A 13,592-nucleotide genomic window follows, 5' to 3' on the forward strand; every position below is an offset into this window, starting at 1 on the left:
CTCTTGCCACTTGTCCTCTTGTGCTCTCCTCATTCACCTTCAGTCCCTTCTCACTCTGCAAACAAGACAAGTTCTCAGTCTTAGAGGTGAACCTGCTGCTGTGAGAGGACCCCAAACAGTAGGCACTCAGGTTACCCAAGCGGCTCAGGTCCCTCAGGTTAGATCAACCTCATTAGGCAAATCCAGAAGTTTCAGAAGTTCTGTTTACTCATCAAAAGACAGAGTTTTCAGCAACATGGTTTAACAAGGACTTTGAGTGCTGAGCTTAACTTGTCCACTGCTGTCCACAGTTCCTATCCTGAGCTCCCAGCAGAATGGTACTTCCAGTCTTACACATTTTATCTACTGAACATTTATAAAGAATTAATGGTTGACAAAGAATTAAAGAAGTCTACTGCTAGAAAGTCTTTGAAATCTACCCATTCTATTCCAACACTGTTATTTTACAAATGGAGAAAATGACTTCCAGGCTGCTTATGACTTTTAACCAAGTTGGTTTGGTGACAGAGCCAGAATTAGATTTCCCAGAGTCATCTTGTGAATTTCTTTTTTTTTTTTCTTAAGCACAAAATATTTTATACCCTGGGGTTTTTACATTTTAAGGGAGTCAAAATTTAAGTTCGTGTTGTGTGTATGCATGTATACTCATTTGCTCAGTCATGTCTGATTCTTTGTGACCCTATGGACTGTAGCCTGCCAGGCTCCTCTGTTCATGGAATTCTCCAGGCAAGAATATGGAAGTGGGTTGCTATTTCTTCCTCCAGGGTATCTTCCCGACCCAGTGACTGAACTCTAGTCTCCTGTGTATCCTGCTTTGGCAGGCTAATTCTTTACCCCTGAGCCATCTGGGAAGCTCATGTTCAATGACAGAGTTTAACAAATCCTATTGAGGCATGAGCCATCAGATGGAGAGTTAATGTGCTGGTAGATGCAACAGCAGCTTCAAAATCCTCCCCGGAGACGGAAGTTGGAAAGTATAGACTGACTGCTCTTTTGCTCCATCCCTAAGAAGTGTCATCCCTAGTACTTACTCTCCCCTTCTGTGATGGGATTGCCAGGGTTTGCCATGCTGGCTAAAGTCTCTCTTGTCTTCCATGAGAACTTTAAATCAAAAGTAGCTCCTATCTGCAGTGGTTATTCTGCCTCATTAGAAAATTCATGGGTGTGTGCTGAATGAAGAAAGTAAGGGAGCATGAAGTTCTCCAGGAAAACCTGACTCTAGCTCCACCATATGCCAAAGTATGAACAAAGCCTGTCTGGCCTCATTTGGATTCCTTTCCTCATTGATTTTGCACAGACTTCTTTCTCTTAGTGATAACTCCATGAATGACTTATTTCCACTCTTGGGTAGCAGTTCCAACAAGAACAGATGATTTCTACATATGGAAGAAAATGGCCTATTATAAAGTAAACTGGATTTGCAGTCTACCTTCTAGGAAGGCATGCTGCTTTCTTGAGAGATGGAAGTGTTCCTTTAAGATTTTTGTTGCTATTCCCAAGGCGAATTGTGCATGTAATGATCTTTCCATACACAGGCATTATAAAATGCCCTGTTTGTTGGATTCTCGAAACGTCTGCCAGGTGGTTGAAGCAGGTGGAGCAAGGATGCTGAGTTAAAGAGGTGGGATCACTGCTCAGCATAGGAACCTATGTTTTCTGACTTGCCGTTATTCAGTTTTCACATTTTCAGAAGCAATCATGGGACAGAGAACTTGGGGAGGAGAAATACTTGCCACCCGTGTAGTGAGAGCTGTAGTTATTGTACTACTTTTCCTGTCCAGCAGGAGGCAATAGAGCTAAAGTCTTCCACACAACCTTGAATCAGCACTGCCTCCTCCTAGTAAATTTCTCCTTTTACATTTCTCTCTGGCATCATGCAGGTGTCAGTTCCCCTCCACTTCAACCCAACCTTCTTTGTACTACTAACCTCCCACTTTATTAAATCTTGATTTTAGAGTGAAAGGATGGTCCCTTGCAGACCAGTGCTGATCTGTGTGAATTTTGCCTGATAGTCTTCATTCATTCATCCAAAAATATGTAGTCAACTGCTCTGTGTACCCAGGTGGCACTAGTGGTAAAGGACCCATCTGCCAATGCAGGTTCAGTCCCTGGGTGGGGAAGATCCCCTGGAGGAGGGCATGGCGGCTCACACCAGTATTCTTGCCTGGAGAATCCCATGGACAGAGGAGCCTGGCAGACTATACAGTCCATTGCAGTCTGGTTGCAAAGAGTCAGACATGAGGACTGAAGTGACTTAGCTTGTAGCATGCAAATAGACACTCTGTAGCAAAGCAGAGATATGATGTTTAAGAAAACACTTTTCCTGCCCTCATGGAACTTATGGTCCTGGAGTGAGGGCAGATATTCTGTCACTCAAGGGTTTTGCCTATAAGCAATAAATTCTAAAATTAGTTAACTAAAGCAGAAAAGAAATGTATAATTGCTCACTTAATAACCAAGGTCAAGTTCAGAAGTGGGAATGATCTACAAGAGATTAGGCATCTGGTTACTACAGATGAGTCCCCATTGAACACCTGCATTGACACTGTCTTGGACATTTGGTGTCATTGCAGCCCTATTCTCAAGGCTGTTTTCCTTAAGACATAAAATATTAAGTAGGTGTGTTTGATTGAGCCTACATGCCAGCTGCTAGTAGTATGGAAGGGGGTACTTGGGCTCTACGCTCCTGTAATGGGATGCAAAGTTCTTCCTTTCATCAACACACCCCTGTAGTGTTGTCCACAAACACTATGTTCTTACTCAATTGTAAAGGGCCGTATGAATCATGATAAGAATCTTAAAATACACCAAGTGCAGCAGGAAACCACTGAAATGCTATAAGGTAGAAAATGATATAGTTCAGTTTACCTTAGAAAAAGAACTTCCAGGGGCATTATAGAAAATCTAGAACAGACACTTGAAAGCCATTTGCTTTCTACCAAAAAATAAAATTTCATTATGTATATTTGAATTATAATTTTTAAATTAAAATGATGCATGCATATTATAGGCTGAGTGATGCTAGATGTAACAGTCCCCAACTCTCAGTGGCTTATTTTATTTCTGATTCACTTAAAGTCCAATACAAGTTTTGCTGGTTAACAAGTGGTCTTCAATATGGTCCATCAGGGATCAAGGCTCCTTCTGTCTGCAGGATCCACCATCACTTCTGGCCTTGGATTCTTTTGCTACAAACTTGGTGTATGGCCAGGAGTCAGGGAAAGAGAGAAGGTAAAGGATCATGTGATAGCCAGACTTAGAAATGCTTCTATTACTTCCTCTCACTTTTTTTTTTTTTTGACTAAGAAAAAATTTTCTTAGGGTTGGAAAAATCCCCTGCAGAAGGGAAAGGCTATCCACTCCAGTATTCTGGCCTAGAGAATTCCAAGGACTGTATAGTCCATGGGGTCGCAAAGAGTCAGACACACTGAGCTACATTCACTTTCACTTTCAGTCACATGGCCATCCAACTGCAAAGGAGCCTGGGAAATGTAGTCTACATATCCAGGAAATAGAGGAGACAGATTTTTAACAAACACTTAGCCTTTGTCATACAAATAATTTAAAACGTATAGGTGAAGAAGGCTTATAACAACCACAAAAAAAAAAAAAAAAAAAAAATCAACTTTGCACCCTCCTAGGTCTTTCCTCAGTCTCCTGGATCAACTACTTTCAACACTTTTTGAGAAAATGTGACCCAGAGCCTGGCCCTATACTTAGATCTCTGCAGCAGTCACATCATGAAGCAAGAGGAGTTCTTCTTGAGTCAAGGATCCAGACTTCAGAGAGCTCAGGTGGAAGCATCAGGGTGTGCCCATCACTGTAGACCAGGGCTTCTTGGTGTTGGCACTGTCCACATTTAAGCTTGTTAATTATTTGCTGCGGGAGAGGGGAGGCTGTCCTGGGCACTGTATGATGTGTAGCAGCATCCCTGGCCTCTATCCACTAGATGCCAGTAGTACTCCTCCCCCTAGTGGTGAGAGTGGCAGTGTCTCCTGACATCGTACATGTGCCTTCAAGGGCAAAATCACCCCTGGCTGAGACCCACTTCCAGAGATGGTGAACCTAGGAGACCTGGAGAGAGGAAGATGGAGCTTGCTACTCTGAGCCTCAGATGGAGTTATCACTGAGGTTTATGGACGAAATCCCCTTAGCGTGAGTTGTAGAGAAGGGTAAGGATGCGGAGGAATAACATCAGTGAAAGATACCTTCCCTTCCCATTCCATGAACTGAAAAATAGAATGGATGCCGATTAAAGTCGTTTGCTTTAAAGTCAGGTGCTTTACACCATCACTTCATTTTAAGATCAAGGACTGACTTTCTCCAGGACCCGCTCTGTCCTCCATGTCTCACCACTGGCACATTTGTTGGCCAGAACCATGACAACACTTGAACAAAAATCAGGAGTCTAAGGAGAGAGTGAACTGGTTGTCAACTCAATTTATCTGCTATGGTCCAAACCATCTTTGTTTTTTGGGAGCAGGAGGGTTCCCCCCCACCCCCACCAGTGTGCAGCCCCCTGGTGGATAAAGATTGACTCTACCTCTGTGATTCAGCTGCCCTGTGGAGACTGAGACATTAAAGAAGAATTAAGAATGAAGACAAGTATATTGATCTCCCTCACCAATTTCCTCCAACCAATACCTCTTAATCACAGGACAAATTGGAGTCCTGGTAAACGACTTTAATGAGCATCCATTCTATTTTTCAGTTCGCATGAAGGGAAGGGAGGCTATCTTCCAGCCTCCCTCCCCATTTCCTCTTTGTGTTTGTGATTTCGCTCTCACGTCGCATCTATATTTCATTTTATGTATACATGCATATATATTTTCACATTTTTATTTGTGTTTTGCTATCGCACTGGAGGTTTATTATTATAGATCGTCACGAGGCACCTGAATATTTTGCAAGACAATGAACCTCTAGAATCTGGGTATCGGAGGAACTAATTTTGTGCAGCAAGAGAAAAAAGAGAGAGAGAGAAAGGAAACAGTAACTATACATCTGGTTTCTAGACAGTATTAGGATGGCATAACTTGTTCTTGTCTGAGTGAATTCAGTGGATTTGTATTATACAGTGCCTGCTTAAAATGTGTATCTGAATCAGAACCGTTCTTTAAATTAAAAACAAACCCCACGGCTTTCTCAGCCCTGAGCATACGCCGCATATTTGCAACTCTGTTCAGGTGAAACCAACTCTTATCCCAAGAGGGTGGGCAGACAGGAGCACTCTTAGTGCGTGAACATAAATTTCTTCCTCCTTCCAAATGATATTTTATAAAATTGTAAAGGAAATTGACACTCTAAAGTGCCTGGGTAATGCCATGTCATAAACTTCATACTGTAAAGTGGAGAGTGGAGTTGGGGTAGGCTTGTGTTTTGAGCAGCAGGCTGCACGCCCTACAACTGGGTCCGTGTTCCCAGGTCTGTTTCCGGCTTTGTGTAACCCAGGGGAAATCAAGACTTTTGTCAGGGCTTGAATTGCGCATCTCGGAAGTATGGATGTATTCTTCCCTCCCTCCTTTTCTCTGTCCCCAGCTGTACTTTGCGTTATTGGTATTCAGAAAATAGATGAGCCAATGTTTATGAAACACTGAAACTCTAAGGAAAATAAACTTATGTAAGCCTAGGTTGTTATCAACTGTATTGTTACCCTTATTGTTACAATGGACATGGCATTGCATATTTGTAAATTACATGCAGTAATTACCTGAGTACATACAGTAATTCAAGTGCCATAACTAGTACTTGACATTAGTATTTCACAGCAACTTGCTAGGGCAATAAATAGAGCTGGGGTTCTTTCCCTTGACATCTGATTATTTGTTGGGGGCTCAAGATTTGTTAGACACTGTACTAAGAGAACTTAGAGCCATATCTTCCAGGGACTTCATCATCTCTTACATGCTCTGTCTGGCATAGTTCTGTGCTATAAGAAGTTCCTAGAATACTACAGCTGCCAGAAACATTTGAGCTGATCTTTAGTGATTCCATTTTGCAGATGAGGAAGCCAAGGCTCAGAAAGAGCAAATGACTCTCTCAAAGCCAAGTTATTATTTAAGGTGTCAGAACTAGAATCCAAGTCTCTGAATTTCCTGTCTCGCACTACTTTCATTGCCCTGCACTGTTTGGGAAAGGAAAAATAGATAAAAATGGAGTATAAGGCAGATTTGGCTTGGTTATGAGATTCCTCAAGAGTGATAGACCCTTGGTTTGTTAGGGGTTTAGAAGCCTTCCCCAAATGCACCCTGTAAGAGTCATTAGATTGACAAAAAAGATGGAGATCAAAATGTAGCCCCTGGGTTAGAGATACTGATGGAATGATTAGAAGAATATGGGCCGAGTTTCCCTAGATATACCATGGCATCATCTTCTAATAAGAAGTAGCACTTCTTGAGGGGCTTTCCAGGTGGTGCTAGTGGTAAAGAACCCACCTGCCGATGCAGGAGACCTCAGAGACACCAGTTTGATCCCTGGGTGGGGAAGATCCCATGGAGAAGGAAATGGCAACTCACTCCAGTATTCTTGCCTACAGAATGCCTTGGACAGAGGAGTCTGGCGGGTTACTGTCCATAGGGTTGCAAAGGATCAGACATGACTGAAGTGACTCAGCACAATAGTATTCCTTGAAGTCATTCTCTTCTCTTTCTGGGAAGAAGGTGGGTAAGGTCCATTTTAGAGCTGGGCTGTCAATGAAGACTGTCAGTTCCTGACACTTCACTGATGCTGCCTATAGAAGAATACGGTGATTATCTGGGTGGATCCCAGTGGAGGAGTATGGCAGGCACATCACTGCCTGTGAGGCAGTGATTCTTGTTACTGTGTAGAAACATTTACGGATGACAGATATTCTCCAGGTAGTTCATAGACTAGGCTTTCATCATATTAATATTTTTTTCATAGTACAGGACTGTTCTGGCATGAATTAGTAATGTGTTTATGATATTTAATGCAATTCAAACTATCCAGGTTTTATATTTTTTTCTTTTCTTTATTGGAGGATAATAGCTTTACAATATTGTTTTGGCCTCTGCTATATATCAACATGAATTAGCCACAGGTATGCATATGTCCCCTCCCTCTTGAACAGATTCCCACATCTATCTGTTTACAGATGATAATGTTTTGATTTTTTTCATTAGCAGTTTAGCATCTTCACTTCTTTTTTCTGGTAAGAAAATTCTATTTTTTTTTCCTGAGGTCATTGAAAATCACCCTTACTTTAATAGACTAAAATTTAAACAGAAAGATTGATTGTTGGTTTGGAGATCCATATGATTCCTAGGAACATAGAAGAGTTAATCATAGAATGATACTGAAGTTCCATGTAGTATTAAGAAGACTAGACCAGAAGGACCACAAAACTCATACTGACTTACCTACCGAGTAGCTTTGCACTCTAACAACTCACTTAACATTTCAGGGCCTCACCTTTCTTTTCTGTGAAATGACAGAATTTGATTAAATCAGTTCTAAAGTCCCCTCTAGTCATAAAATTATAGGAATCTAAGTGAATTGAAAATTGATGGTACAATTTAGGAGGAAGCTTTCTGGGATATGGAACTTCTAGAAGATATGATTGCAGTTCTTCTGAAATTCATAAATTACAGTAAATGACTCAAGAGTCAGAGCCCTGCAGTATCAAAGCTCCGAAGGTGTGTAAGACTAGCCAACTACCCTTGCCTCAGAAATGACCAGATTATTTTCAACCGTAGGTATGGAGTGATGACATAGCAAAACATTGGCCGTCGCGGACCCTGTCCATGTTTCTTACACAATGCTGTGGAAGGGTGTGCTATCTGTGTTCTTTCCTGGGCGCCCAGAGGAAGGGAAGGAAAAGAGAGGCTGGAGGGAGGCAAAGAGAGGAACTGAGGCACAGACTTGTTGAGATGGATGTTTGTTGATAAAAAGTGAGTTAGAAATGTCTACTTGGTGGGATTGAAAATTAATAAAGCTGGTTCTGTTGTGGCTAATGGGATCCGTCTTATTTTTCCATCATCACATTCCACATACATGAAATACGCACACACACAGTGAAAGAGTGGAGTTACTCTTTAATCTTCCATGGACTTGACAAACAAAGAATTTGCCCCTCATGAACTGGGGCCAAACAAGGTAATTTTTCCTTGGGACATAGATATTCTGTGACCAAGGGGTCCCCTTACTGCGGGTACAGTTGCTCGAAAGGCCCCACTGTGTGTGTTTCCTTAGCCCTGAGGTGTGGGAAATTAGAGCAGTTTAGGGAGGAGATGTTGAGAAACCTCTCTTGTTTCTGTAAAGCCATCTTAATCACGCCTGCCTCTTTTCTTTGAGTTGATTTACATAGCGGTGTGACATTTCATCATTAAGGAAGCAGGTCCCAATCTTCTGTGTCTTTTTCTTGGCTTGTCTGGCAAGCAGTTCTCTTTTGCAAGCTATGAAATCCTTAAGGAGAACTTCCTGGCAAGGGAAAAATCCTCAGTCATCCAACAGTCTCTCACTTTTCTATTTTAAATCTTGGCCATGCACATATGGTTGGGCATGTGTGTCTAAAAATTTCTTCCACATTGACTAACTTGAGCTATTTAATAGATTGTGCTGGCTGTGGGCCTCTGCAGCAAATCCTGCGATGCTCATCTCCTCCCTGGGGAGGCAGGAGACAGCCTCCTGCATTTGCCTTTGTACTTCCCTTGTAATCTCCCTCTCTGGCCCTGTTAGAGCATGAAAGTTAAAACCCGCTTCTTTGCTCATTTTCTTGCAATTAACATTGTCTCGGCTCTCCTACTTCCAGCAGAAAAGAGAGATCTCCGAATATCTTGGTTAATGTCCCAGCAAATGTGTTTTCCTTAGGGCTTTGCTAGGGATATTCCAACCCACATCTAAGGACAGGAGAGTTTGAGGACATTTTTACCCCATGCTCTTAACGGTCTGATGGTGTGTGTGTGTGTGTGTGTGTGTGTGTGTGTGTGTGTGTGTGTGTGCGTGCATGTGTGTGAGTGAGTGAGTTTAACGCATCTCAACCATAACTTTGTTCTAAAACTTGGACTCTCTTATCTCCAGCTGTCCCAAGTACAGACTTGGGTCCTATTAGGTCCTCGGAAGCGATGGTCAAAGTGAATTTGAAAACAAAGCTGAGTTCTGGCAACTTTGCTTCTTCTTCCAGGTTGTAGGGAACAAAGCCAAAGGGACAGGGGAAGATAGGGGGAGGCAAGCACCCAGAGCTGATCCCCAGCTGTGCCTTCTCCAGGCACGAAGCCCAAACTCCCACGGTTTTCTCAGCAATTTAGCAACTAGGAAAAGCTGGCAAAAAAACGATACCCTGTGATCCAAAAGAATGACTGCCCTGCCAGAAGGTGAGTGGTTCTGTCTTCCCAGAGGAAATTGTTCCTAAGAAGACAAAGAGCAATGATTAACATAACAACAACAAATAATAATGATAATAGCATGGAAGTGTGCTGTAGATTAACACCAAGTGCTTGAGAAGCTTACGGAGTTTCCCATCCCTCCAGGAGTGATAGATATTGGCCCATCCTATGCCTGGGCTGTTTGGCAGTATCTTAAAGCGCAGTGCTGCTTTAAAAGTGATGATATTATCCTCCTGCTGGGGTGGCCCCAGAAATTTCATTTTTTGTGGAATGTTAAATATGTCCCCTGAAGTTTATCACAAACAGCATGAAGGAATAAAGCTCCACGTGGCTGGTATTCGGTAGCTCTTCCTCCCCACTGGAATGACAAGCCCTTAAGTAAGAAAAGTCCGAAGGGTGTGTGATAGATGGGAAGCGTGGGCTTACCTTCTTTGAAGGGGGCCTCGGCAGTGCACGCGGTCTCAAACTTTATGTAAAAATAATGCTGCCACAGTGAATGAGACGAACACACTGTCGTTTTTGGATGCCAGACAAAGGCGAGAGTAAACATGCGTTAAAATGGAATCTCTATTTTTAATTTACCTTTCTCTTTCTAGAAATCGCATCAAAATCAGATGACACAAAATACTGCATTTCTTTTAAGGCTGTAGCAGCCTTCTAGTATAACACAAGATCATTACTTTCCCCATTGTTAGTCAGATGTATAATGTCTGAAGGCACCCCCAACATTTCCTTTTGATTCAAGAGCCCAGATTTGTTAGAAATCATTCGCTTCAAAGTCATAATGCATTTAACAGCGCTTGCTTTGTGCTGATCTCTGGAATGAAGCTATCTAATATTTCAGTGGCCCCCTTTTCTCCTGGATCTCATTAAGTTTCCTCACCCTTTGGGAAGGGTGGTTATTTCACATCTCTTGTTTTGCTTTTAGTTGAGTACTTTCTAAATCCAGATGCGCCACTAAGGGCGTAGGCTCTGAGAGTCTCAGAACACAGGGCGTCTTGGAAACAGGACACGCAAATACGCTGATTGGCTTTTACAAGTGTAAGAGTGATTGCGGGAAGGACCTGGGGTGTTTCTTCTGTGGCTCTTCTGTTATTCCACTACCGAGAGGGAGAAACACCCCTGTTGTGAGATTCAGGATTCCTCTCCGTGCTCTGTGGGGTCTGCTCCTTGTGAAGGAGGAGAGTTGAATAGAAGAATGGGCACAACTACAGAATCCCTGTTGAGTATTGCAGATCCTGAAGCTTCACGCCTAATCCTTGCCTGGCCCTCACTCTCCACGCGGCCCTGCTGCAAGGGCTTTCCGTGGGTTCCCTCTTTGTGCCTGGAGACGGCACCCTGAAGCAGGAACTCTAATTCTCCTCTCAGTTTTACTGAGAGGAGGCACAGGGTGCCATGAAACTTGCCTGGGTCACAGAGCAGTCAAGCCATCTGACACCTAGAGGTCAAACTTATAACAGCTCTTCTCAGCTCCCTTTGTTGACCACACCCCATTTCGTCACTGCAGGCAGCTTATCAATGAAATGCTAAGTGCTAAAATGTACTGTCCTTTGATTTCCAAGACCACAAGGCCGTCTTTCCATCAGTAGCATCTAAGACTTAAGTTTAATTTTTTTCCTTGTTTGTGTTGCTCCTCACTGCTCATTTCCCAAGACCATCTTGAGGCCAGTAGTATTCTTTATTTTTAAACACTTGCCTATAAAGATATATTCCCTATGCATGGAAAAGTTCTGTGTATAAAATAAACACACCCACTTTAGGGTTAAATGCATGATTGTACTTTGTTAGTACCACCTATTACTGTAGGGAGCTGTCCAGCTCTGGTGAAATGAGATGAAATCACAACATGAAATCAGATGTGATGCTCTCTCTCCACTGTGTGTAAATTCAGTCATATACAGTGAACCAGGGGGTGTAAAGATGGAATAGAGTGTTGCCAATTGGGGCTTTCATTTTTATGGAAATTAAAAAGTTCCCCCAGACATTAGAGAAAGTTACTAATATCCACTCTTCCAATAACTATTTATTGACCCTAACCTTGTATATTGAACTGTACCAAATGAGGCAGAAAATATGGTGATACATAAATAAAGGTCCCTTTCTTGGAGGGATCACAGACTAATGGAAGAAGGTGATAGAGAATGACAGCCCACAAAACAGGAAGAATTGAAAGATATAAGACAGTAAATATAACAAGTTACTATATCTGAATGCCTTAGCCACTAATTTTCTGAATTTGAAAGAGAGAAAGAAGAACTAATATTTATGAAGACTATTTATTTTATTATGGATGTTTTTTATGCATTTTTCATGTAATTATCACAAGAGACTACTAAGGCAGATACAATTATTTCCTTATTTTACAGACAAAGAAACCAACTGATCCAAAAGAATACCTGCCCTGCCGGAGGTAAATAACTCTGTCTTCCCTATGACTCTCACTCTAGTTGGCCTAAGCATTTGGTGGTAGATTTAGATATTTGAAGCCAGACCTTAGGCTAAAGTAGTCAGGGAAGGCTTCATGGAGGAGGTGGACTTAAATGGCTCAAGACAGAAAACATATGGGCAGAGAGAAGTCAGAGTGATTCTTGGTAGGAATCAGCATGAATAATGTGATGGAGGGAAGGCTGCACTCACAGGCGAAGACCTAATGGTAATAGAACATTTCTTTAGGGGAAGAATTGGAGATAATATCAGAAGGAGGTGTGAAGCTGGGGTAGTATCAGTATGACTTACATGGTAAAGGGAGCACACTACCCACAAAATCTCCAATCTCAATCATATTTCTCCCTTCAGTCTGGTATGTGACACCAGTGACATTTCAACTCTACATTAAATTTATCTTTAAAAGTTTTTTTTTGGATCAAGATATATAGGTTTCATGGGCTTCTCTGGGAGCTCAGCTGGTAAAGAATCTGCCTGCAGTGCAAGAGACCCTGGTTCAATTCCTGGGTCAGGAAGATCCCCTGGAGAAGGGATAGGCTACCCACTCAGGTATTCTTGCCTGGAAAATCCCCATGGACAGAGGAACCTGGAGGGGCTACAGTCCATGGGGCCGCAAAGAGTAGAACATGACTGAGCAAATAGGCACAGCATAGCACATATAGGTTAAATAGGGAAATCAGCTCTGCTTCTCCCTGCCATCATTCACTGAATTGCTCTTTGGAGTAAATAAACTGTGTAAACCCCAGTGTTTGCCTTACCCTCTCATCATCCCCGTCGTCACTTGCTTTTACCTGAACAGGTCAAGTAAAGAAATCCTTGTGGATCCCAATGTGTCAGTTGCATCTGGTTGGGGTTTCCAAGGGGACTAGAAATGCAGAGCCACAACCATACAGTCTTCTCTCTGGGACATGCATATCTTTCCACAAATCCCCTCTGCCTGACTTTATAATGTCACATTCTAAAATATTCAGGTTGCTTTTGTTGTTCTCTCCATAAAAAATTAATGATCATGAAAGTATTATCATGTTTATTTTAAAGCAACCATTTTCTACATTTTAATTAAAAGTTGTAATTCACCATCTTTTGACCAAGTTATCTTAAATCTTCATCTTATTGGTAATGGGTATTGGGCTGGATTCAGAGAGAAATACAAGCGTTACTTAATGCAAACAGTAAAATCTCGGCATTTCTAGAGATATGGTTCTGTTCATTTTGTGCACTGCGCTTGCTAACTCTGCCTTTTTAATTAGAAATATCCTCCTGCTTATGCAAGAATCCTGGGAAAGGAGCATTGTCTTATTCATTATGTATTCCATGAGAATCACAAGTGGACAAAACCAGGCATAATACGATGCCTGTTGTGTTATTAAAGCACTTTAATAAAGGTTACTCCCTTAGTAGAGTGAGCATCTCAAATACCCATTTCTTTTTCAAGAGGTGGGCTGCTTGGAGCAAGATGCTGGGTCTCCTCTGGGTACGGGTGAGGCCCCTTTTTGTACATTTTGCAGCTCTCCGTGAGTGTAGCAGAACTAGTCCTCTTCCATTTTAGTCACCTGTCCTACCTTAGGGAGTGATGTCCTAGAAAGTATTGGGTTTTCTATTTTAGGCCTATAAGATATATATATATATATAAGGAAATAGTTTAAAATAATGATATATGGGGAAAGATCTGTAAACAAAGATTCATGACATTTGGGGCATTTTTGTACCATGCTGTTCTGTTTTATTTATATCCTTCTGTTCTCTATCCCCACCGACTAAAAGACATATTAGTTAAGAATTTGATCTCTAATAGTTTTCTTT

The 13,592-nt window shown here is 41.9% G+C and overlaps 1 long non-coding RNA gene across 2 annotated transcripts in view; it reads left to right on the forward strand.

Annotated features, from left to right (window-relative positions):
- Positions 1 to 13,592, forward strand: part of LOC107132926 (uncharacterized) — a 597,452-nt gene that overhangs the window by 475,070 nt on the left and 108,790 nt on the right. Inside the window, exon 6 of one of the 2 annotated variants that reach the window (XR_009496434.1) lies at positions 11,711 to 11,754. The exons of the other annotated variant lie outside the window; for it this stretch is intronic. This is a non-coding gene — a long non-coding RNA (uncharacterized lncRNA). The remainder of the gene's footprint in view (positions 1 to 11,710; positions 11,755 to 13,592) is intronic. 2 annotated transcript variants of the gene reach the window in all.

This window comes from Bos taurus, chromosome 11 (assembly GCF_002263795.3).
Source record: "Bos taurus isolate L1 Dominette 01449 registration number 42190680 breed Hereford chromosome 11, ARS-UCD2.0, whole genome shotgun sequence".
Taxonomy (NCBI): Eukaryota; Metazoa; Chordata; class Mammalia; order Artiodactyla; family Bovidae; genus Bos; species Bos taurus.